Here is a 27,268-nt window from a genome sequence, read left to right as displayed (position 1 = left end):
GAAGGCAAGAAATGTATAAAATGCATAAATATAGTTGCAAGTATAGAAAACTTCTGGAAGAACCTCATGTTGATCAGGAACAAATGCAGGAATGATTAACGACAGGGAAATTCAAACCAAGAGATGAAAGGTTAATATTGGTGGCCCAAGACAGTGGGCTGCATGCACATTGGTTTGCAAAGTCCATTGAACATGTGGGAGAAACAGACAAATGTAGGTTTTGTAAAACCAAATTGGAGACAGTCGCACACCTCGTTGCTGGTTGTGACATACTAATGGCACAAAGACTGTATACTGAAAGGCATAATAATGTGGCAAGATTGTTGCACTGGGGATTGTGCAAACATTATGGTATTGAAGTGGCTAAAAAATACTGGAAACGTGAGCACAAAGCATCATAGAAAATGAAGGTTTATATCACATGAGATCATCCATTACCAAAAGTTGAAAAGATAGATGCTAGAAAACCAGATATAGTGGTCCAAGAAAAGAAGACATTGATCATTGAAATCGCCACACCCAGTGACTTCAGTGTCTTGTGTACAGAGAGACACAAAGTCATAAAATATCAGGATTTGCCAGCAGAAATGAGAGCAATGTGGAAGAAAGATACCCAGACAGTCCCAATAGTAATAGGGGCAATGGGCCTTATAAAAAAGAATCTACAATTGTATTTCGATATGTTACCAATATATGTAACTCCATACAAATTGCAGAAGGAGCCATTACTGGGCACATTGTGGATGCTGTGAAGTGTACTTCTGGCTGACATCAAAGATTGAAACAATACTTATTTCATGTATTTTAATCGTACTTTGACTTAGGAATGGGGTCCATTCCCATCATGGTATTAGAAACCCAAAACGTTTGGAGAAATTAAAAAAAATTGCAACTGCAACCCATTTTTTAGGAACACTTCTTGTTTCCATTCCAGGTGCAGAGGCAATCTGGAGGAATAGGGAGGCAGATAGAGAGAAAGAGAAATGATGGAGTGGTGTGCAGGATTTTGAGGAAATGTTTCAAAGAAATCTGTTTGATGGAGATGAGTGAGCAAATAGTAAATGTGTAGTTGCAATACTCCAGGCAGGAGGTTTGCAGGATGATTTACTTAAAGAAATGGTGGTGCAGAGTGAGGCAGAAAATGAAAGAGATGTTTCCTGAGGAGACATTATGAAGAAAATAGAAAAGGAGGATGCAGAGACAATCCAGAAGAATAGTGGTGAGATGGAAAAGAAAACATATGCAGAAAAACTAAAAGAAGGTAAAAGTGGAGTAGCAGAAAAGAAGGCAGAAGAAAATGAAAAAACAGAAGTACATAGTAAGGATTCAAAGAAAAACATAGAAATGGATAGGTATGAAGTGTGGAACAATTTAATAGCTCATTTGGGTGTAAAAGCAGATGAGGTAAAAGCATTTATTCTTATTAACAAAGAGACATTTTGTGACATTATACCTGAGACTGTTTTTTTCAATGGAAATTTTTCTTGGAGAATTTGAGAAGAGGTAAGACTGTAACCCATGGAATCTTTATATGATAAAACATTTAACAGGGAAACAAAAATAAGATTCATGCACAGTTTTGAACAGAAGTAGAAAGACAGACTTTGAAAGGAACATTTGAAAACTTTATGTAAGGAAGTAATAGACATTGTAAAAGTTTATGACAAAAGGGATTTATGGACTGCTGACTGGGATTGTAATAGTGTGTTAAAAATAGAAAGAGAAAAAATATATACACATACCAAGCATGATAAATGTGGAGCAGAAGAGGCAGAAGAGAGGTGTTGTGTAACACTGGGGATAACCCAAAACATGTTTTTGTGTGGAAAAAAGGACATTTTATATGTATCTGTGACAAAGGAAAATGTTATATTTGTGAGGAAATGGAACATAATGCAAAAAATGTGAATTGAGATGTTGCAAATGTAACAAAATTGGACATTTATGGATGGACTACAAAACTGAAAATAACAGCAAGGAAAAAGAAAAAGAGAAGAAAATTAACAAAAAGATGAACTTCAAGAAGTAGTAGAAATAGACGAAAAATGAGATGGGAAAATAATAAAGAGGACATACAAGAAGGTTTTGAAATAAGTGAAGAAAAAATAAATTGGGGAGGTGGTAAAAGAAAAAAATAATTCTATAAATGATAAGTACAAAAGAAAAAAAGGAAATATATGAAAAATAATGTATACAGCTAATGATTGGAGGTTAGTATAATGGTTAAGGTTTTTGATGCACACATACAAGGTACAGTGTTTGAGTCTCACTATTGGGAGGGAAATGGGCTAAACTTGGGCCTGTTAAGAAAGCTCACCTAGTAATTAACTATGAATTTATGAAAATATGAATCTAAGGAAAAGGAAAAATAAGAATTTTAGTGTGCTTTCTGTAAATGTGAATTGTATTAAAAATATATTAAGAAAAATAGGGATCTTGGAGTGGTATAATACGTGTGATGGAGATGTAATTATATTAGAAGAAACAAGATTTTTAACAAATGAAGAAAGGTTACAAACACAGAGACTATGGGGAGGAAATATTACCTGGAATTTGAGAAATGAGAGATGTTCTGAAATAGTGATATTCTGTAGAAATACAGATAAGATGTTAGATATAACTTTAGCAGAAATAAGAAGCTTAACCATTTTAGATATAAAATGGAAAGAACAAGTGTATCAAATTGTAACATTATATGATTATACTAATTGCAAAACAAGTGAAATGTTATTTAATCAGATTTTAGTGATACATATGAATATTATAATAACAGGAGACTTTAATTGTGATTTAAGAGGCACGTATAAAAAGGAAATGATACAAGAAAAATGTTAGAAGTTGTAAGATTGATAAGTTAAAACTTTGCGACAAAAATTTATGAAATTCTACTAGGGGTAAGTATGGAACTGAAATAGATTATTTTATAATACTAGAGGGTTTAGTTATAGGAGAAGGTGAGATAGCTGAAACAGGATTTTCTGAACACCTTGCAATATGGCTACAGATAAAGGAAAACAAGCAATATATACAAATAGACAAAAGAATAAAAAGGATAAATGGGAAAGCATGGAATGAAGAAGGAAAGATATTGGTAAAACACTTATGGAAAGATAATATTACTATTAGAACATTCCATAAAAACTGGTCTGAATGGTGAATGATATGTAAGAAAAAAATAGAAAAAAATGTTTTTTATAGTGGCAATATGAAGTGATAAAAGTAGAGAAAAAATTATAAAAGAACAGGTGATGCACTGGAAGATTTAGAACATAATTATAAAAAGTACTTTGACAAAGAAAAAGAATTATAGGAAAGAAATCAAGAAAAAACGCAAGAATTGTTATATCAGCAAAGATAGTTTTACAAGAAAAAAGAGAAGACGTATCAAGTTATGAAGCAGATTAGTAAAGGAAGATGGTAGTGTAATGAAAAAAATAAAACATGTAAAATGAGAAATGCAAAGAACTCAGGAAAAGATTATGAATAGTGTAGTACAATATGTACAAGAAATGTTTAAAGAAAAAAGAAGCTACTGCAAAAACATGTAAAGTAAAAAAAATAACAGAAGAAGAGAATGAAGAGTTAAAAAAGATTTCTTTAAATGATCTAGATAAAGTATTAGGGCACGTAAATATAAATTCTGTCTCAGGGCCTGTTTTTAGAGATTTTGAATGAGTGGTTAAATTAAGGTTTTATTTCTAAAGAAGTATGTCCTGGATAATTAAATTCATATGGAAGAAGAAAGAAGTCAAAAAAGTTGAGACTGATAGTACTGAATAGTAATGATTATAAGATAATTATGAAAATAATACAAAAGAGATTTGAAACTCAAATGGAAAATATTATGGAAGATGATATATATCTATCTATCTATATATATATATATATATATATATATATATATATATATATATATATATATATATGGGTCTATGTTGCTTTATTGAAAATATGGTTCATCGAATCGATCGAAAATGCACTTTGCGTGGAACAAAAAAATAATAAGTAAATAAAAAAAGATAACACACTACACAGTATTATGCAGGGGGGCAAGTCCCCCTACACCTCCCACACCACCCCTACTTTAATATTCTCACTCCGAGATCTCACTACTGTGGGTAAAAGGGAATATTCCCTTATCCCCACTGTACCACGATTTGAAAATAAGAGTTTCCATAGTTGTACATCAACAGTATATGTTGATGTACAACTAACGTTACATGCAAACTGCATGTTTTTTTTCTTTAGCGAAAGTGTATTTTCGACAAAATGCACTTTCGCTAAAGTAAGTTCGACAAAGTACAGTTCGATGAACCGTACTTTTGACGATAAAACTAGGACCCATATATATATATATATATATATATATATATATATATATATATATATATATATATATATATATATATATACACACACATATGGGAGCCGTTTATAATCTCGAAATACTGAAATGTTGAATTTCAGTATCTCGAGACTATAAACCCCAGTGCTTAAAAATAGTGAAAGTTCATAATCGCGAATTCTAATATCTCAAATTCGCGGTTAAGGCCTTACGCTGCGTGATGTCCGGGATTGTGTGTTTATTGTGCACGGTGCCATGTGTGGATCTATGCGTTTTGTCAGGTAAGTGAGTGTTTTGTAAGGAATTTGAGTGGGGGTTAGAGTGTGCTTGAATGTGCTGATATGTTTGATGTGCGTATTAGGGATTGGAGAATGTGCGTTTGTGAGTTTTTGTTTCCTGTTTGTGCGATCTTGGAGTTAGTATATATAAGTAGGTGGGGTGCAGGGGGGCTTTCCCTCTTGCTTATGTGTGTATGAGTTGTGTATGTGTGTAGTTTTTGTTTGTTTATGTTGTGATGTGGGTGTTGTGGTGTATGTATGGTGTAGTGTATGTGGTTTATTCTGTGTTTTGAATTTTGCAGTTTGGGCTTGGGGTTTTCTAGTTTTGGTGTGTTGTGGATTCGGTTTCATAGCTTCAAGATACTGAAATTCGATGTTTCAGTATTTCGAGATTATGAAGTGAATATATATATATATATATATATATATATATATATATATATATATATATGTATGTATATGGATTCACTTGACAATCTTGAAATACTGAAATGTCGAATTTCAGTATCTCGAGACTGTATAATCGAAAATCCACATACCCGAAAACCCACAACCGGGAAAACCAAAATCATGACCACACACACACACACACACACACACACACACACACACAGACACACACACACACACACACACACACACACACACACACACACACACACACACATATACACACACATACCACCACACAAACAATCGCACATACACCTACCTAACTACACTACAAGAAACAAAACAACACACACAAACACACCTACCCTACTTATAAGCAGGGGGGCAAGCCCCCCTGCAGCCACCATGTGGGATAAAAAAGTAAAAAAGTATAAAGTGAATAAATGAAGAAGATAAGAGATTGGTAGTAAAATTCTATAAATATAAGAGTGATAAGGTTTGATGTATGGTAAAAAGGAGTAAAGGGGAAAACAGTGCATAAATGAAGAGATTAAATGTTACCAAGAAAAATATTTTTGTGGAAAATAAAAATTGATGATATAGAAAAAGAAAAATATGGTATAATGTAATTATAATGTCAAGAATCTAAGTGGCAACTCACAGATATGCTCTGAGCTAGTGCAAAATAGCACAAAATATACTGAACCCACTGATATTGCCAACATCCTGGCAGATAGATTAAATGCAAACTTCACCCCCCTCTCACCCCCAAAAGGTCCCACAACAATACTGGAAAAGTGTAGTGTCCCGGAAATCACGGATGCACAGGTGAAAACAGCTCTTTCAAAAGCCAAAAGCACAGCATCAATGGGGCCAGATGGCGTCCCAGGTTGCATCTTGCATGAACTACAGAACGAACTAACCCCTTACCTAAACATACTGTTCAACCTCAGCCTCTTCACAGGCTACGTGCCCATAGAATGGCGCACAGCAATGGTTATTCCGCTCCACAAATGAGGGGCCACAACTGACCTTGGCAACTATCATCCCATGAGCCTGACTAGCCTGATCTGCAAAGCTATGGAGTGCATCATCATGGAACTAATTAACAAAGATGTTGGAAATCTCCAAACACTTGACCCGACCCAGTTGGGCTTTGTTAAGGGCAGATCATGCCTACTAAACTTGGTTGATTTCTTCGAGACAGTCACCAAGGCCATAGATGAGGGGAAGATAGTTCACATAGCCTACCTTGACCTCACCAAGGCTTTTGACACCATTCCCCACTCAGGAATTATAGAAAAACTCACCAGCCCGAACATAAACCACTACTTCACGAGATGGGTTGCCAAATGGCTTACAGACAGAACTCACACGGTAATTATAGCAGGCTCAAGGTCCGACTCTAAACCAGTCACAAGTGGTGTCCCACAAGGCACGGTCCTGGGACCCCTACTGTTCAGCATATACTTCTCAGAAGTACAAGCAAACACAGGAGGACTATGGCTAACCAAGTTTGCCGATGACTGCAAACTGGGAGCCATAATTGACTCTCCGGCTGACATGGACATTCTCCAAAAGGGCCTTACTGAGATGAACACCTGCTGTCAAAGTCATGGTCTCAAGCTAAATGCCAAAAAATGCATAGTCATCCCGTTTGGGAAAAACAAAACACCCATGAATTACCACATAGGTGGCAGCCCCCTTAATACAGAAGAGGCAATAGGAGATCTGGGGACCCAGGTAGATAGTAATCTCTCCTTTGACAATCATATTGCCAAAGTAGTTAGGAAATCCTTCTATGTAACCTATCTAATTACTAAAGGGTTCGCATCTAGAAATAAAGAGGTTATAGTGCCCGTCTACTCGTCACTCATCAGACCCATCGTAGAGTACAATGCCCCATTTGGGATGTACCTCACAAGACACTTCCAACAGCTGGAAAGACCACAAAAGTACCTCACCAAGAGGATTACTGGCCTCAGACATCTGACCTATGCAGCCCGACTGGAAAAACTCCAGCTGTACTCAGTCACATATCGCTTACTCAGAGGTGATCTCTGCCTGACTTACAAAGCCATGTCCAACTCAGAATTGATGGACATGCTCCACCTAAAGAAATCCAAGTCACTGTGAGCCACACGCTCTAGTGAGCTAAACCTCACCACAACAATAAATAGAACATGCTGGAGGGATAGATTCCTGCCACAGAGACTCCCCATGCTTTGGAACAAAATTCCTAACTACATTAGGCAGAGCCCCTCACTAACACTCTCCAAGAGAAACCTTGACGAGTGGGCGGGTAACAGAAAATACACCCCTGGGATCACTTCATTGGCTCTGCTTGACAGAGGCTCAGTTAATTAATCAATGGGGTGGTGAAAGCTGACACACTCTGGCTAGGCTTATAAATGCCCTTGGGCAGATAGCCTAGTACCTACCTATGACCTATGAACCTATTACTATGTAAAACCATAGGAAAATCTGGAAAATTAAAGCTATAAAAATAAGATGCAAATGGCGCAATCAGGAAGTAGAATGTCAAGATTTTTTGTGGCGACTGGTAACAGATAAATTAGTAGATAATAATGAAAAGGAAATGTGCCATATAAAAAGAAAAGTGATAGAATATGTTTACATTGTCAAGACGAAGAAACTATACAACACGTTCTTGAAATGTAAAAGAGGACAAAAGTTATGGGGAAAACCATGTAAAGATTTTTTCAAAAATATAAATGAACTAGATAAAATAAACATGGATATGATTAAATATGGACATTATAAGAATAGAAGTAAAGAATATGTTAAAAGAATAGATATAAATTTGTTATATGGGTTATATGGAATAAAATAATTAAATTATGTTTAATGGTAAAGGGATTTTAACAACAACATGACGGTTGTTGAAAAAGAAGTGGGTGTCTAATAGGGATGAACATTTAGTTTGATTGTGTAAACAGATTTGTATATCAGTATATTTGTGCATTTATAAATATTTGCAAATATGTATATAAATAAAGGACCTCTACTCTTTTTGATAGGTGCCATGGATCTTTTACATCAACCTAAGCTACCACCAAGTCAAGCAGATGGCACCTAATTTTAACATCTCATCCAAAGGATGGCACAATGAAGAGTGCAGCACGCCCTTATGCTGCATTGTAATGTCAATACAATTGCGCTACTTGGTGTGAGAATAGAACTCACAGCCTTCTGTACCAAAGGCAAGTGTACTACATATTACACAATTAACAGTGCTAAAATGATATATGATTTCTTCTTTATATAATTGTTGCTGAGTACCTGCTAGCTATTAATCTCTCTTGTGTCAGATTTAGCCCATTCATTCCTCAATGTGAGGGGATATACCCAGTCCTATATGGGGTGTGGTATTGAGGTCCACCAGGGGTAGCCACCATTCAAGCATCCATGAAGGTTGATTGTGCCCTCATTGGCATCCTAATAAATGAGGACATTACTATTAAAGCCTATCTTCTTCCTGGTGGTGATGTACACAACTGCATCACTGCAGGTACTGCCTATGACCCCTCTATCCCTATGCATGCTTCCTACTTTGCATGTGAGGACAGGGACTACCATCAAAAGCTTGAATAACCACAGTGCATGTCCTCCCATAAAGAACATCCCACTTTCAATGCCATGGGACGTCTGACCTAACAGTTGACTGGCAACAAGTCAATTGCAGAACCCCTACCCCCCAGCATAGGCTAGTCATGGCATTTCCCATCATATTCTGCCTGATTTTCCAGTCAGTGATGCCATTGTTTGAAGTTATTTCATTTGGCATGCAGTCAAGGGTTTTACCTTTGCACCCCAGAATAGGCTATACATGAGCAGGGTTTAATATTAATTAATAATTAGGGTACTTCTCCAATGTATGCATAGTAATATACTTCTAATAACTTGTGGCTGACATCTTTACAGGCTAGCACAACTTTGTGATGATGGGAGGACTGGATAAATAAATAAGTATAGAGAGTGACACACAAGAAGACAAGGATGTATATGGTTGAGGAAAAGGACAGGGCTAACACCATGTGCAGGCTATGCCTCTGGTGGCCCAATGATCAGGGTGTGTTGTTCACATGACTTAATCAGCCACGTCAGGAGGTTCTCCATGACTGTGAAGCAGGTGTCCAGATGCTTGCTCACCTCAGATGTCACCATCCTGCACAAGTGATGTTGGTTGCCAGAAAAGAATCCTCCATTCCCCTCCTGTAGATCCATTAGTGAGCCCTTCAGGTTGCCTTTGGAAGGGTAACCTCTGCCCTCCTGCTGACATGCAGATCTGGCACTCAATAACAGGCCAGCATCAGAGGTATTGACTAATGCAGGATGAGTTAACCACTGCTGATCCTCTTTTACTACTAGAGATGGACTTGTAGAAGGAAGAGAAAACAAAAAGAGACCTGATAAGTACACATGTGTGTTTTATATATATATATATATATATATATATATGATTAAAAATGTACAGTGCATTAGTGCACATGGCATGTGCATCCCACTGTCAGGGGGCATTATTGCCTCCTGCGTATGCTTCTATGTACTCCCACTGGTCCCTCCCTACTATAAGACAATGTAGGAACAACATAGTACAGTGTTGGAAAAGGGAAAGACAAGTAATAAAACAAGGGATGCCTGCAGTATTGTCTGTCTGTCCCTGACTTCTGCTTCCCATTGTTTAATCAGATAACAGTGATGCTGCCAGATCACTGTAGTGATGCCTGCACGCTTTATGAGAATGGGTGATGCCAGTGGAATCAGTAGCAGTCCTGCCAAGCTCATGTCAAACATTAACTTTGTACAAGTGGACATCATATCGACCCAGCAGTAGTTCTTAGAAGTCACTGTCGAGGAAGAGTAAGAAAACCTTGTCCCCCCAGGGGACACTGCAGGAACCATGCTATTCTCAGTGCATGAAGCAGCCACATTAACTCAGACAGGTCTTCTTGAAAAGAAAAATGGTAGTCCAGTACACAATAATACATGTTTTGACAATAGCTAACATGGGTCACAGTGCAGTAGCATGGTGCTTCAAAATAGCTCATTCTGCAGACCTAGTTCTTTGAGCTTGACAGAAGCCACATAGGTTTACCTTTACAAAGCCGAATCACAGTGGTGCGATTGATCATATGAGCGAATCGTAACCACGTAAATGAAAACAGCTACAGTTTTAAATGTTAGAAAATCAGCAAATCAAAAAAGCAGATTCGCTGATTTTCAAACATTAATGTTGAAAAAAAATCTAATGAAGTATAAAGCAGGGGTCAAGCTCCCCTGCACCCCCCATGTGGGGGGCTGTGCCCCACACCCCCCTACTTTAATATTCTAACTCTGAGACTGCACTACAGCGGGGAAAGGGACCATTTTCCGATCCCCACTATAGTGCAATCCACCCCAAAATATCGAATTTGCAATGAATGACTGCCACTGTGCATTCGCTCATTGCACATTCAAACCTTTTTCCATTGGGCGTTTGCAAACTTTACAAACTGCCTTTCAGGCAATTGTTGTTTGCCCGTGTGTAATACGCACAGATGAAGGTAAACCAGCCACATATGAGCATATAGTGCATAGCCCCAGGATGGATATGGATGAACAGGATAGTACTGCTTGTGATGGTAACACAGTGTGTTATGGTAGCAATTCAGAGAAAGGTACGATAAATTCCATCATTGACATAACCACTGCACTATGATGCTCAAATTAGCAGAATGAAGAGTAGTGTCAGCATATTAAAAAAAGACTGTGCTAATACAAGCAACAGTGAAATTAGGAGCTTATAATGCATTAAACCATTGAATTTTGAAGTAGGCAAAATAGGCATACTGAAAGAAGGCAAGACATTTGGGAATGTAACCCAGCACTGGATTGAGTGTCCATGGTGGATCGTAGCAGCAGAGACATAGAAGAAATGCTGTAAGTGGGTATAGGAATACACCACAATGTCATGATCCTGTCAAGTCAGGCCATGAATGGGAAGATGCACACCACTGGTAATGTACAAAGAGGGCAGGGCATATCACACAGGCCACAGTGCCCCTTATATATTGCAGTGCTTTTGAGGGATTCCAAAGACTGGTGAATGAAGGGGTGTCATGATAATAAGCCCATCACTGCAGTATATATTGGAAAGAGGGAGTGTCACAGCACAACCAAAGAAAGGTAAGTAGACACCTTATCGGGTTTGGGGGCATAGTGCACTCATATAGAACATCCACCTGTGTACACACACACACACACACACACACACACACACACACACACACACACACACACACACATGTAACCCACAGGTGTACCTGACTTGCCATTGGCTCACAAGAGAGGCATGACTGGAAAAGCTCACCATCCAGGAGACTGAAGTGCCACGACAAGCCCCCACATGCATAGCAAACACATACTGATCTAAGGGAACACAGACAAGCCTCTGCAGGAACAGATGTGGCAGGGAGTGGTTCAGAACATAAGTGCTGTGGGTAGCCATATCAACCTTCTACATCAGAAGGGCAACTTATATGATATTGTGTGCTAAGAACAAGGCATGGGACATGGCCAGGGACATGTGTACAAAGGATGTGAGCCACCAAAACAGAAGAGGTTCTCAGAGGTAGAGAGGTTTCTGTTGTCTCTTTCTAGGGAATAGAAGGAGTCCCTCACACCCAGTGGTGGCCGGCATATTGCAGCTGATCTCGTACAGCATACATGTTATATACATTTTCAAACCACTCTACCACCTTGGATGGTGTCACTTACATATTCACTGTCCCTTATTTACATTTGGATATTTTTTTTGCATATAGTTATATAGTCATCTCTGTACCTTGCAGACTGAGCAATATTGCCCGCAGTGTGCCCATGCCACTTGTATTTCTGAGTCACCTCCTAATTGAGTGCCACCATTTTTAGCTCTGTTTGTAGAGTACAATATGTTAACTGTCTGTGAATAGTATCCTGCATCATTCACTCTTACTAGTAACTGAAAACAGCTGCCATGCTCAATTCCTGATTTAATTACACTGATAAAAGTGAAAGTGCACATTATTAAATATACTTTTTTGTTTACTGCAAATTTACACAAATGGATCATTGAAATTAACATTTTCTATTGATTAGTTGTTATTATTATGCTGTGTAACAAAATACACATACACACACACACACACACACACACACACACACACACACACACACACACACACACACAGACACACACACATATATATATATATATATGCTAGTTACCCTCGATGCTGTGGTGCTATACACCAACATCCCACATCAAGAAGGAATGGAAGCTGTTAGACTCTTTCTCTCCAAGTACGCTGTCTTCTCCACAGCCAAAGTTAACACAATTTGTGAACTTGTTAAAGTGGTTCTTAATAATAATTTCTTCCACTTCAACCAAAAGATCTACAAACAGGTATGAGGAGTTGCAATGGGTTCAAAAATGGCCCCCTCCTTTGCTAATCTCGTATTGAGTACATGCGAATATGAGATTCTGATACATCTTCCTGACTTTATGTCGGTATGCCTTTACAGGCGTTACATAGATGACATTTTTTTTGTGTGGGAGGGATCACAAAATGATTTGTCTTCTTTCATAACTGAGCTTATGAATAGCATCAGTTACTTAGATTTCACTATCTCTGGCAAAGGCACTTCCATTAACCTCCTGGACATTGTCATTGGCATCTATCCCTCCACTAACGCATTAGAATCATCCATCCACCGTAAAAAGACTTACAGAAACAACTTTCTTGAATACAGCAGCCAGCATCCGCCTTTTGTTAAAAGGAATGTGATTCGTGGACAATTCATTAGGCTCTCACGCATCATCAGTGATAATAATAAGTTTAATGTAGAGGCTAATTTTCTCAAACTCCTGTTTCTAGCCAGAAACTACCCTACAATCCTCATTGATACTGAGTTAGAAAGAGTCCAGCATGAAAGGGAGTTTATGCACAAGCCCATTCAATGCTTTGGCTACACAGAAAGTGGAAATCGTAATGTTAACTCTAATAGGCTATGCAGTTTCCCCCTGCCTATCAGCAGAGACATGCATGCTATTCGACATATTATTACCAGGAATTGGAATATTTTTTCCAGTCAAGATACTCTGAAATAAGTACTTGGACCACAACCTTCTTTTACTTACAAAAAATCCTTTTCTCTAAGACGCAGCTTTGAGAACAGGGATCGTCCACACCAGATGGTTAACCCTTCTACTCAACAAGAACCTCCAGGAATGTTTAGCTGTGGTCATTGTGTTGTGTGTCAACATATTTTGTGTGGCAGCTCTTACACTTTTCCACATTGTGGTTAAACGGTGATTTTTAGACAGTTCTATTACTGCCACACTGACTGGATAGTGTATGCAGCTGTCTGCAAACATTGTCGATCCTTCTACATAGGAAAGACTTTTAGAAAGCTTTCAGATAGAATGAAGTAACACCTGGCAGCGATCAGAAAAAAAGACAACTCTAATGCCTTAGGCTATCACAGCACAAGATGTTCAAACTTTACAGGTTTTTCCTTCTTTGTATTAGAGAAACTTTCACCCTTTTTTGGTGATTGCAACACTCTCTTGGAAATGAAGGAATTATTATGGCAGCTTCAATTAGGTGCCGATTCGGCACTGGGAATCAATGACAGTATTAACATTAGATGTGCTTTACGCTGGATTTGCTAGGTTATTGTTTGTCTGTTTATTTCTGGTTTTAGTTTTAAGCCTTCTATATATTAGTACATTTATTTTTGTTTGGATATTTTCATTCTTGTACTTCTTTCTATTGTCATTAACGTTCTTTCTGACCTTTCCTTCACTTTCTCAGCTTCATATTATGTCCAGCTCTCTGTTTCTATTGGTTTTTAGGTTTAACTCTTTTCTATAGGCTGTTTGCTATGTTTTTACTATTTGACTGGACATTTGTTTTACCAACCCTGTCTTGCTCAGCTTACTAGTACACATTAATTATTTTGGTTTATTATTTTTTGAATCTATAGGCTGTTACAGGTTGTTAGTAATTACTGATTGGTTCTAAACAATTCCACTGTATTGTTCCGCATGCTTCTAACTATTTAAACACATTTACTGTTTTTCATTTGTATGCATTGTTTCTCTGAAGAAGTCCTATACACTGAATAAAGGATGAAAGCGCTAAGGAAACTGCTTTGCCTGTGAGTTTATTTGCATACTCTCCTAGTTTAGTTTTGAAGTTTTTTAGTCATTTGTTATTTTTCTTCATTAGTTCGCTTAGTCGGTTTTATTACGATATATATATATATATATATATATATATATATATATATATATATATATATATATATATATATATATATATATGTATTTAAACTGATCAAATATCATTTATGTCTACATGCATAATGTCAAAACAGATTGATTAACATTATTTAATGAGAATAAATCTCAGTGCATGCAAAATTAAAAAAAACACAAAATAAATCACAATTTATTGCAGTAGGAGGCATGCCTGCTCCCTCCATGGGGGGGGGGGGGGCTGTGCCACCCACACCCATTGCTAATTATATATTCTAACTCTGAGATCATACATTCCCCAGGGAAAACAGTGTGTTCCCCTACCCAGAGACTGTCGATCTCACATGCCTGTTATATATATATATATATATATATATATATATATATATATATATATATATATATATATATATATATATTTTTTTTTTTTTTACAGATATGGATACAGATGTATATGTATATGTATATATATATATATATATATATATATATATATATATATATATATATATATATATATATATATATATATATATATATATATATATATATATATATATATACACATATATATCTATATATATATATATATATATATCTATAGGTCTACCTGAAAACGCCGAGATTCCACAACGCTGACGTGAACACCGACACCGGAAGATCGACAGTGGAGAAGACCGACAGTTGAGAATCTCGAAGCTGAGAACACTGACATGTTAAGCTAAGTGTGTGATAGGGACAAATGTTAGGGTCAGGGTGTGGGTAAGGTAAGTGTGTGATAGTGACGGACATTAGGGTAGGGTCTGGGTCAGGTAAGTGTGCGATAGTGACGGACTTTAGGTTTAATGGCGGGTTAAGTGAGTTAGGGTTAGGGTGCAGGTAAGTTAAGTGTGCGATAGTGACAGAGTTAAGGGTTAGGGGTGGATTAAGTGAGTTAGGGTTAGGGTGTGGGTAAGGTAAGTGTGCGATAGTGGCGGACCTTAGGGTTAGGGTTTGGGTTAAGGTTAGTGCATAGTTAGTTGTGCATGTAAGGTTTAGTGTAGGCTTGTAAGGTTTTTGGTGTGCTTGTGTTGTGTGTGTGTTTTTTGGGAAAGGTATTTGTCTTGTTGCTTATCAGGATTTTGGTTTGTCGGGCATGTGAAGTTTCGTGTTTTTGAACTTTCTTTTTTTTTTCGTTTTTTTTTTTTTGGTGTCGGTTATTTCGTTGTCAGTGTCTTGGCATGTCGGTGTTATCAGGTAGACCCATATGTATATGTATATATATATATATATATATATATATATATATATATATATATATATATATATATGTATATGTGTGTGTGTGTGTGTGTGTGTGTGTGCGTGTGTGTGTGTGTGTGTGTGTATGTGTGTGTATGTGTCTGTTTGTGTTGAGCATCTGCTATTATTCTGATGCTTTTAATTTCCAATAAAATTCCAATAAAATAAAATTAAAAAGAGTATTAAAATGTAGAAATACGTAGTTAAATTTTTTTCTTCTGTAATAAGCGCACAGCATATGATTTCAGTGGCTTTAACAAGCATCCTTCTTCATTCATGCTTGTTAGATGGCATTTTGGTCGTTAATGGGCTGTGGGACATTACTGCAGTTTCAGGTGTTCTGCTACTGCATAAGTCAGAGTTATGAATACATTATTAAAAAACAATAAATTAAATGCAGATAGGAATTTAAAAAATGGCACATTTAACTACCTGATCAACATTATTCTTGCAGTAAGCTCCCTGCTTAATCTGTAACAGTGGCTGTTTAAACCATCATTAGTCTGTGTGCCATAATGTACATTCAAGCCGTCTTAAGAAAAGTTTCACATTTCCTATAAGAATGTCTTTTGTACTCTTTGGATAATGTGTGCCTGAATAGATTTCCTGAATGTCTGCTTCATCAGACACACACACACACACACACACACACACACACACACACACACACACACACACACACACACACACACACACACACACACAAAACAAAGTTCCATTAATGGACTAAATACGTTTCATTTTGTAGCATCAAAAACATGAATTTGTGTTAGGATTTCATTAGATTTCCTTGTTCTTGAACTCCATGACTCTTCCCCCTCCCACATGAAATACATTTCCACAATACTGTGATGATAAATTAGTTTCCCATGCAAGCAAGGAAGTAGGGAGACATTTTCATTTTGATTCACAGACTTACATTGTTACCTCATCACACCTGCACTAAATATGTTTGCCTTTTGAAATTCCTCACTTATACTCAAAGAAATAATGGATTTTTTCAACCATGGTCCCTACAGTAATAAAAAGGAGTTCCTTTTCAAATTAGTAGACTTCCATATAATGTAAGATGTGATACACATTTACGCAGTAGACTATAGTTTGCACAGTTACAGGCATCATCTGTCATCTATAACCTATATTTTTTTGTGAAAGCTAATCAGAAAAAAATATACTCACTTGAGTACAGTGAATACATCCTCCTACAACCTTCCATACTAGTAGTTTTGCTTAAAAGAACAAGGAAAACATATCAGGAATAGTTAGAATAAAATGTGGAATAAAAGTAGTGATACTTTTACTCTGCAGTTTGCGGAATGAGACCATTATTGAGGGCACGTAAGGAAATGTGTACCTAGTGAGGGATCTCCAACACAAGTTTACTTCTGTGGTGATGCATTGGAATTTTTTTATAAAGAATTTGCCTACTTTTTTGTTTTAATGTAATCCATAGATCATTACATCACCTTTGTCATATGACACTTAACAATCAAGGAAGTTTAGGAGCAAAGGTTTGTCAAATTTAAATCATGAATTGATAGCTTACAGTAATAAAACCATGACTTCTGTCTGGATGAGCCTAGTAGGATAGCAATGAAAGTTAGTTGCAAATGCCATCATGCCCATCCTGAGGTGAAGAAGTTTGTTACTGTCCCGGTGCAAGAATGACAACTACTGGTCCAACTACATGTTTATGCTCCATATAGTACATTAGGATGTGGAGGCATAAGTCTGTCAGGCAGTTTGGTCTGTTGTTTGGCATAGATGGTGCACAGAAGCATGCCCTAACACAGGGTTAGGCATAACAGACACTACACCACACCTGTTGGTCATCAAGGTAAGGTGTCAGAACCAGAGGATAATATTTTCTGACTCTGCAGGATGATAGATCAGTCCTTGACTCGAATCTCATGCCAGGCGTTGAGCTCTGATATCAAGAATGAAGTGACTTGTGGGTCATGTTGGCTGGGAGCTTCATGCTCAAAGAGATATTGGCTTGCAGACCATAAAGGTCAAAACAAACATTTAAAATTGGCATATAACTTTGGTAATCAATAAGAATCATGAACCAAGTTGCTGGAATATGTTGTTAGAAAAACAGACATAACTTTGGTAGTAATCAGAAAAGTGGAACAACTATTGTAAGATTATATGCTTGACTCTTTAACAGCAATGGAAATGGGTGATTCTGTTATTCTAGTCTTCCCATCTGAGATCTGTATTTGGACAAATTTTTACAATTACAGTGGCATATTAGGGACATTCTGAGTCCAGCACAGTAAAACATTTTGAAGTTATGACAAATCATTCTACAAATCAAATGGCAGGCTTGTAACAATATAGCAAATGTCAATTACTTTGCAACAGACATTGTGAATACTTCTCTTAGGGAGTCCTTCATAATAACATCAAGCAGCGTCATTGTCCAATAATATTATGAAGAGTGTTTTTATAGTTAACATGCACCCATCAGTTTTTTAAACTTCTTCTTCTTCTTCTTTCGGCTTTTCCCAGTTAGGGGTCGCCTGAACTGCATAATGTCAGTGATGAAGTTTGTGAGGCTGAGCTCCACAGATTCTTTAATGAAATGTAGGTCTGTAACTGTTGTTTATAGAAATTTTATACAGTATATTGCAATAAATTACACTTTACTTAGTTTTACAGATACTAGCTCAGATAGGCTTAGATATGACAGGGGAAAAGGATGGTAATTTCTCTTAGATGCACAGAATAGTCAGCAGAAAATAACTGGAACAGGTCATCTTTCTGTAACAGTGAACTCTCTGGTCAGCCTAATGACACTTGGAGTCAGGTGTAAGCTAGCCTCACATGAACAAGTAAGTAGGAGAAAAGGAAAATAAATAAATCAAATCTTTTTAATGCTTTGCATTAATTTCATATAGTTAACTGCTGATGAATTGTGAAAGACTACCGAATGACCATTCTGCAGCATATACATGCATGCATATATACATACAAATATTTCAAGCATGGGCATCAATTAGCCTGCCAATATACAAAACAGCTGTCCCCATAATAAGTGTCTAGGCTACTCTTAAACATATGTAAACTATGGCTTGCTTTGATGTAATTTGTTAGTCTATTCCATGCATCAGCTGCTCTCTCCGAGAACCAATTTGTACACTTCTCATTCCTATAGAATCTTCTACATAGGTTATCTGATGATTCTATTCTGATAACCCCAAACATTTCCAGAGGTAATTGTCTCTAAATGTCCTAAATGCCTGAATAAGCTCTCCTCTTAAATATCTCTATGAAATACTGTACAAGTATTGATATTTTAGTCTTTCATAATAACTAAAATTTTCACCTCCAGGGATGCCCTTGGTATATTTCTGCTGTACTCTTTCCAGTTTACTCATGCTTGTTTTCTTATAGGGTTTCCACATTGTTATTCCATACTCAAGTTTGGGTCTAATGTAACTAACAAACAATGACTTCATCATTTTTGATTTTCTAGACTTTATAAATCTTTTTATACAGCCTATAGTTCTATAGCTGTCATTAACCAATTGGTTCATATGATTACAAAAACTCAGAGCTGGATCCAACCATATACCCAGGACCTTAAATGGATTTATAGCTTCAGTCACTATGTGATATATTAAATATCCACCTTTCAGTTTATATCTCCCAATCTCATATGCTTAGTTTTTGATGTATCTATCAGCATATTGTTATCCTGTGTCCAAACTATCAATTTAGTCAAATTCTTTTGCAGACATGTCCTATCTGTAACACGTAATCAGTTTACCGAATTTCAAGTCATCTACATACAGATTGTAGAACACCTTAGATGAAAAAGAAAGATCTGAAAGATACAATCTAAACAAGTAAGGGCCTAGATACCTGTGGGACACCCTGACTATAACCAAGACTTTCAGCTGTCCAATTGCTGTATGATACCTGCCACATGTGATTTATAAGCCATGCAGCTATCCATCCTATCAACAGTAAATCAATACCTAGTTGTTCTCATGCATTAATCAGTGATTTGTACATATGGAAATGATCAACAAGGACATTAGAAACCTTCAGACATTGGACCCATCCTGGTTTGGCTTTGTCAAGGGAAGGTATTGACTTTTCAACCTGGTAGACTTCTTCAAGAGGGCCAGCAAGGCTATGGATGATGGAAAAATGGTGCACACTGCCTACCTCGACCTGGCCAAGCCATTTGATACAATAACACACTCTGGTATTGTTGACAAACTCTCAGAACTAGGCATACATCTCTACATAACTCACTGGAGTACTGGCTGGCTCATAGATAGGACTCAAAAAGTCAGGACTGGTGAGACCACTTCTACCAGGAGACCAGTTATCAGTGGAGTACCTCAGGAGTCTGTGTTGGGCCCGCTCCTGTTTGTCATCTACTTCTCAGACATCAAGGTTAATGCCGAAGGCCTCTAACTTACTAAGTATGCAGATATCTGTAAATTGGGAGCTATCAGATTCCCCCACACTACACAAACTTCCTGCAAGAAGGTCTGACACAAATGACTGTTGTCAAAGATTAAAACTCAAAGCAAAGAAATGCATTATAGTGCCCTTTAGGAAGTTATCCACCCAAGCTAATTACTCCACTCATAAAACAGCCCTAAGAGACCCAGTAGTTAGGGATTTAAAAACATATGTTGATAGTAATTTGGCCTTTGCCCGATATGTAGCCAAGATAATAAGAAAATCATTCTATGCCATCCAACTCATAAGCAAGGATATGGCATTCAGATCCAAGGAAGTTATAGTACCATTCTATTCAGCACTTATTAGGCCCATAATTGAATATGGACCAAAACAGGCACTTGCAACAGTTAGAACACCCTCAAATATTTCTCAACAGGGGATTCCAGTGTATGAATAAACTGTCCTACACAGATCGCTCGTTACTCAGTCTTCTCTTACAGGTTACTGAGAGGTGATCTTTGCCTGGCATGTAAGACATCCTCAGACCCAGCTTTGATGGACCTCTTGCACATCTGGAGAGCAAGCAGCACCAGGAACACTAGATCCAAGGACTTGAACTTTGCCTATGACATAAATGAAACATGCTAGAGAGACTAATATATGTCTCAAGGGATCCCTGCACTATAAAACAGACTCCCCATCTACATGATGTGGGGTTCATACCTGAGCCCTTTCAAGTGAAGCCTTGATTATTAGATGGAAAATTTTTAAGTTCACCCTGGTCTGATTCCCATGTTTCTGCTGGACACAGGCCAACAGTATGTTAACTAATCCCAAATGATTACCCCACACATACACATAACCCTTAACTATCTCCTTAGTAACATACCCCCACCATAAAGGTGTCCAATGTACTCAGGGACAAAACCAGATTGGGTTACATGGCTAAGCTTATAAAGACCCTGGTGGTCGATAGCCTATTACAAACTTATGAATCCATGAATCTCTACAGGGGTAAGGACTGGTTATTCCCATCCTGATTCTGTCAAAGGGATGGAAACTAAAGGATTCCTAATGGCATTGGTCCAATAGGAAATAGCTCTGGTGCATGGGGACAGAAAACAGAGCAAATGATCATCCTATGTGCTGCAGCAGAAGACTTACAAAAATCATAACTTTTATTTAGCAGATGAAGAAACTTATTTTATTTGTACATCATTATAAGTCATGGACAAAGTAAACAAGTGAAATATATGTATAACTGCAATGGTCACTGTTTTAAAATTAACATTTTCTGATAGCTAATAAGTATATAAACAGTTTACAAAAAAGGGGGTACATTTCTTTGCCAAATTGTTTCAGGCATTACTATTTTACTGGAATCTGATGAAAAAGAATATTACTTTATGTTTTTTCCATTCTTTTGATTCAGCGTAAAGGAAAATGAAGGTATGTTAGAAATGAAAATACGATGGGGTACTCTAATCAACAGGGAAGTGTAGTCTACTTTCAGGAAGAAAAATATTTTCTTAGTTGAAGTATTAATTACCTGGAGGCTAAAATGTTTCTTTGTGAATACTTTGCATTCAGAAAGGTACTTGCAAGCTACAAAAATTGTCATTAGATACAATATCAAACAAAGAGTGTCGCTTACTTTGGCAAGGACCTTGCTGTTTAAAACATTTTAATGTGATACACTGAACACTGAGCACTAGTTGATTAAGTCAACATGTTTAATCAGCCTGTAAATGTGCTTAAAATATTTCGGTATATTCAATTCCCTTGGTTTCTGTGGTTAGTGCATGACTCTTTCCAACATACAAAACAGACTGAACACCTTTAGTTAATTTTTGAAGGAAAGTATTCTTTTATGTGGGTCATTTCTTCAGGGAAAACATATGTGCAACACTCTTCACTGTTGACAGGTTTCCAGTATGAAGATTATAATTACAAAAATAACACAATTGTTTTTGGAAAACACAACAAAGAACTCTTTGGCACAAATTTACTAGCATTTCTGCATGTGCCAAGGTGAACTGAATGTTCACTTTTAGCTTAGAGGTACTTGCAAATCTTTAAATGTTATTATTTATTTATTTATTTATTTACAGATGTTAATTAAGAAGCACATGTTAACCTGAAACTTCTTTCCTGAATAAACCCCTATTTTTTTTACTGTTTTTGCCCTACTCTTCTGGGGATGAAAGTTGAATGAACTGAGACCAGGGCTGCCATACTTAAGGAGAGTCGAGGTTTTATATTTAAGGTACATGCTCAATGGCATCCAATAGGCTGGCCTACAATGGGCCTTTACAATGCACAGTTACACCTCTGTATAATGTGATAAATTGGTCCTGCCCTTTTGTAGGAAGGTAACCCTGTGTGATCCTCAGTCTTTTCCAGGAATGTTAGCACCCCACCTCCAAAGTAATATGATCAGGCTTAAGCATCAATACCTCCCAGGCCAGCTCCAACAGGTAGAAAGTTGAACTAAGGTCACCTGGTTCATAGTCAGGCATTTATCCCTGTATGTAAAAAGGGCTGGCATTCATAATATGTTATTAATGAGAAAGAGTATACTAGAGAAACTGAAAAAATGACATAAACACTTAAAATGTGGTCTAAAATTTTAATAAGATCTAAGACATAAGTTTAGGATGAAACATTAGAAAAGCATTGGGCATTATATACTGAGAAAAACCTCAATATCCTTTTCTAACAAATAGCAGTTTTACCAGTGCAAATGTATGACCTTTAATGCTTAGGTTCAGAATCTTATTTTTTCTAAAAAAATATTTTGTAGGAAAAATGCGTATATGAGTAGTCAGTCATCAGAATTATTATTAAAACATATTTTTTCACTTCTACTGACATTTTAACAAAACCATATGAAAAGAAAAAAAAGCAAAATATCATATTGCTTGTGCAATATATTATTCATGGATGAGAAATGTATTATTTTTCATTAACAAGGGTTAACAATGTCAAAATCATAAAAGAAAATGAAAACATAAAATATTTTTTTTCAATGTTAAAAGCAAATGTCTTGAATTGCAATTATATTGCTAGTATCTGCATATATGCAACAAATCCTGTGATTCAGAAAGGCTTATTGCAGTGTGGAAGCTTTAACCTGGAAGGTTACTGTATCGTGGTAAACATGAGTGATTCAGAGTGCTCTTCCTCTACAGTTTTCTGCAGGTGGTGGCCATACTTCTGGAAATTATTCTCACTGGAGTAGCTACATACTAATGTGGCAGACTAGGAAGCAGCTAATGTTAATTAGTCACCCTCTTTCCTTGGAAATGTTTATGGCACTGCATTAACATGGTAGAGTAATTACCTCAGCTAAGTTATTTTTTCACAAGGATGAAACGGTGTACACCATCTTTTGATGGTGAATGCCCATTTATCCCTATTTAACTGGCCATGGCTCTTAATAGAACTGCACATAAGTATACTGAAGCTTTGTGTGTGTGTGCGTGTGTGTGTGTGTGTGTGTGTGTGTGTGTGTGTGTGTGTGTGTGTGTGTGTGTGTGTGCCTGTGAGAGAGAGTGGAATGTGTGCTTACATGTCTGTAGGAGCATTAATGTGCTGAATAGACATGTGTGTTTGTGTAAACATGCATAAAGGTGTGTTAGTCAGCAGTACTGTGACTGTGAGCACGTCCATAGGTGTTTGTTTGTAGAGCATGGATGTGTGTGTGTGCATGCTCGTGCCAGTGAGTGTGTGTGTGTGTGTGTGTGTGTGTGTGTGTGTGTGTGTGTGTGCGCGTGTGTGCGTGTGTGTGCGTGTGCATGCATGTAAGAGTGTGTAGGTTGCCATTTAAAATATTGGGTCACAAATCTGAGTCCCAGATTGGAATGTCCAAATGACCAGAAATCATATAACAAGTTCAAGTTGCCATTTCTTTTAATATTCCCTTTGGGGTGTTTAGGGAACCTGCATTCATATTTGAGGTTGCAGGAGGGGGCTTGCCCCTGCAAATAAATTTCAAGGAGAACAAGAATGTTAGATATTACCTCATCTCCTTCATTTTTTGTGTTTTTTGAGACTCAGCAATTTGAATCTTGACATCAAGTAAGGAGCTGTGTGTGTGTGTGTGTGTGTGTGTGTGTGTGTGTGTGTGTGTGTGTGTGTGTGTGTGTGTGTGTGTGTGCGGGTGTGCGTGTGTGTGCGTGTGAGTGCGTGCACGTGTGTGTGTGTGCACGTGTGTGCACGTGTGTGCGTGTGAGTGTGTGCACGTGTGTGTGTGTGTGTGTGTGTGTGTGTGCGCGTGTGCGTGTGTGTGCGTGTGTGTGCACGTGTGTGTGTGTGTGTGTGTGTGTGTGTGTGTGTGTGTGTGTGTGTGTGTGTGTGTGCATTTAGGGTGTCAATGCCACTCGCAGATGGGCTGGTTGGGAGAACAATAGTATGGTCAAGTCTGACAGCACAGTGTTCAATTCTGAGGCATGTTAATGAGGTGTTTCTCTGTACAGCTTTTCCTTGATTCTCTCTTTTTCACTTATCAACTAACTGATATCAACCAATTAATGTAAACAGACTGAATCTCTGAAAATCATATACCGTAAGGCATGTGCCAAAAGGCTAGTTTTGCAGCAGAATTGATGAAAATTAACCTGATAATTGTATGAGAGGACAAAAAAAGGAAAAGAATAATCAATCATTGCCAGACAGAGCTAAATGAGTGTGTAATCAATCATTGCCAGACAGAGCTAAATGAGTGTGTCTGAGCAACTCACAGATCCTATTATTTTATGCACTTAAGCTTCAAAAATTCTCCTGTAAAAGTTCTTGAGACATACATGTATGTCATTGTCCTTATGGATATCACTATATGGGAATGTTCCCATGTACCTAAACAGCAACTTCATGATTGCAAGCTGGGAATATTTCTTTCATATTTTCCACATCTTGTTTACAGATTAATTACCAAAACAAATGTAAAACATTAAAAAAATCTCCATTCAAAATTTTACTTATCCTTTGGTGACCAGATTATAAATAGAAGTAATTCTGACTGTTATAGTGACTTAATTATATCTGAAGTCATAAAATAGATTTTGTAGTTTTCTGTATTGAAAAAAATGTGTCAAAAATCAGCACTCTGTTTGGCATGTTTTGACTTCTGCATCTCTAGACGTTGAAATAATGAGGTGCAATTTATTATACTTCTCAGTAAAAGGTTGTATGTAAGATGGTTTCATAGATAGTCGGCAGGCAGACCGAGAGACCAAAGAGGAGCTTAGTTCCATTTTTTAATTCCTACAGAGCACTGTCTGGTGAAATAACTTGGCTCAGAATCAAACTATTGGCAAAAGGAGGCTGAGGGAATGAAACCCTAAACAGCTTGTTAATAGGTTATAGCCTTAATCTTGTGCACTAAACACTTGACTTAAGGCAGTGACTGCAGGTCCCAAAACCAGCTTTCTTGACATGATATTGAAGTACTCAGCTACTATTTGGCAGTTGTGCTATAGTTACAAATTCAAAACTGACAGCATTCAAACCTGTGCAAGGAAGGTTACCTTTCCAGATATGTAAAAAAGTGTTCAAGACAGAGAGAAACAGAAAGACATAGAGGCAGAGAAAGGGAGAAACAAATTTTAAGCTTTTGTATTTTGGTGTGTATATGGGTTCCCTTCACATGGTTGACATTTTAGAATGTCGAAGACCATATAGCCGAGACCATATGATTGACATTCGAAATGTCGACCATGCTGAACCGGCATCTCATTACAGTGCGGAATGAAAAGATTTCCATATTCTGCACTATAGTGTGATCTTGGAGTTGGTATATTTAAGTTCCGGGGGGTGTGGGGCGGACCACCCGATGGGGAGGGTGAATGGGGGGTTTAGCCCCCCTGCATAGCAGCGTGCAGGTAAGTTTTTCTTGCTTTTTTTATTTTTTATTCTATGGTCGACATTTCGAATGTCGACCATATGGTCTTGGCCATATGGTCTTCAACATTCTGAAATGTCGACCATATGAAGTAGATCCATGTATACACACACACACACATATATATATATATATATATATATATATATATATATATATATATATATATATATATATATATATATATATATATATATGTGTGTGTGTGTGTGTGTGTGTCTGTGTGTGTGTGTGTATACATATACATATGTGTGTGTGTGTATACACACACAGATATATATAAATGTGTGTGTGTCTGTGTGTGTGTTTACTCACATACATATATATGTCTATATCTATACACACAGAAAAGTATATGACACATTGTCATATACTCATAATATCAATCCTAAAGTCATCAAGCATAAAAGCCTGAAACTAAGATTATTGAAAAAAATGTATCAAAATGTTTTAGCAAGGGAAGGCAAGCTTCCTTTCACCACCACACCCCTGCTAATTACATATACCAACTAAGACACTGCACTACAGTGGGGAAAGGGCAAGTTCTCTAATTTCTGCTGTACTGCAATTGATTTTTCATCACACATACCAGCTTTTTTCAACCAGATGAACCTTTGATAACAACTTTGTAACCCATGCAAGCACACATGCACAAATATAAGGGAGCATATGCATATTTGAGCCATATGTGAAATGGATAGGATCTTAGTTGTGAACATAGCAATGATAAAGCCATAATCTGGAATCTGCAATTGTTTTACAAGGATGTGCAGGCAGTGACTTCAGGTTTATTTTGCATAATTAATGTAACTATAAGGTGTGAGCATCTGTGCACCCACCTACACACACACACACACACACACACACACACACACACACACACACACACACACACACACACACACATGCGCGCACACACATACATGCACACACACACACACACACACACACACACACACACACACACACACACACACACACACACACACACATACATGCATACACATGTGTGGGAGACCTACTGTGCAGCCATGTCTCCTACTGAATGTGAGCTCCCTGATACCAATTCCTTGAACACAACAGTCCCATAGCCTTGCAGAACAGTCCAGTCAGTCGTATAGGGCAATAGTCCCTCTGGTTCACTGTGGCGCCACCTGTGTGGAGTGTGATAACTGTTGCTGTGCACCATTCAGGGGCCTCAATGTCTGATACGAGGCTATTAGTGAATCTGATGACCAAGGGGGGTACCATGTCATTCTGAGGTTTGTGTAAATCGCCGCCTGGGATGTTGGAGGGTCACATGGAGTCTGTGTTCCAGGCCTTAGAGAGTGCAGGCT

The sequence above is a fragment of the Protopterus annectens genome, chromosome 2.part1 (genome assembly GCF_019279795.1).
Source record: "Protopterus annectens isolate FY-2018-M chromosome 2.part1, PAN1.0, whole genome shotgun sequence".
NCBI classification, from domain to species: Eukaryota; Metazoa; Chordata; order Ceratodontiformes; family Protopteridae; genus Protopterus; species Protopterus annectens.
This window is presented reverse-complemented; position numbering follows the sequence as displayed.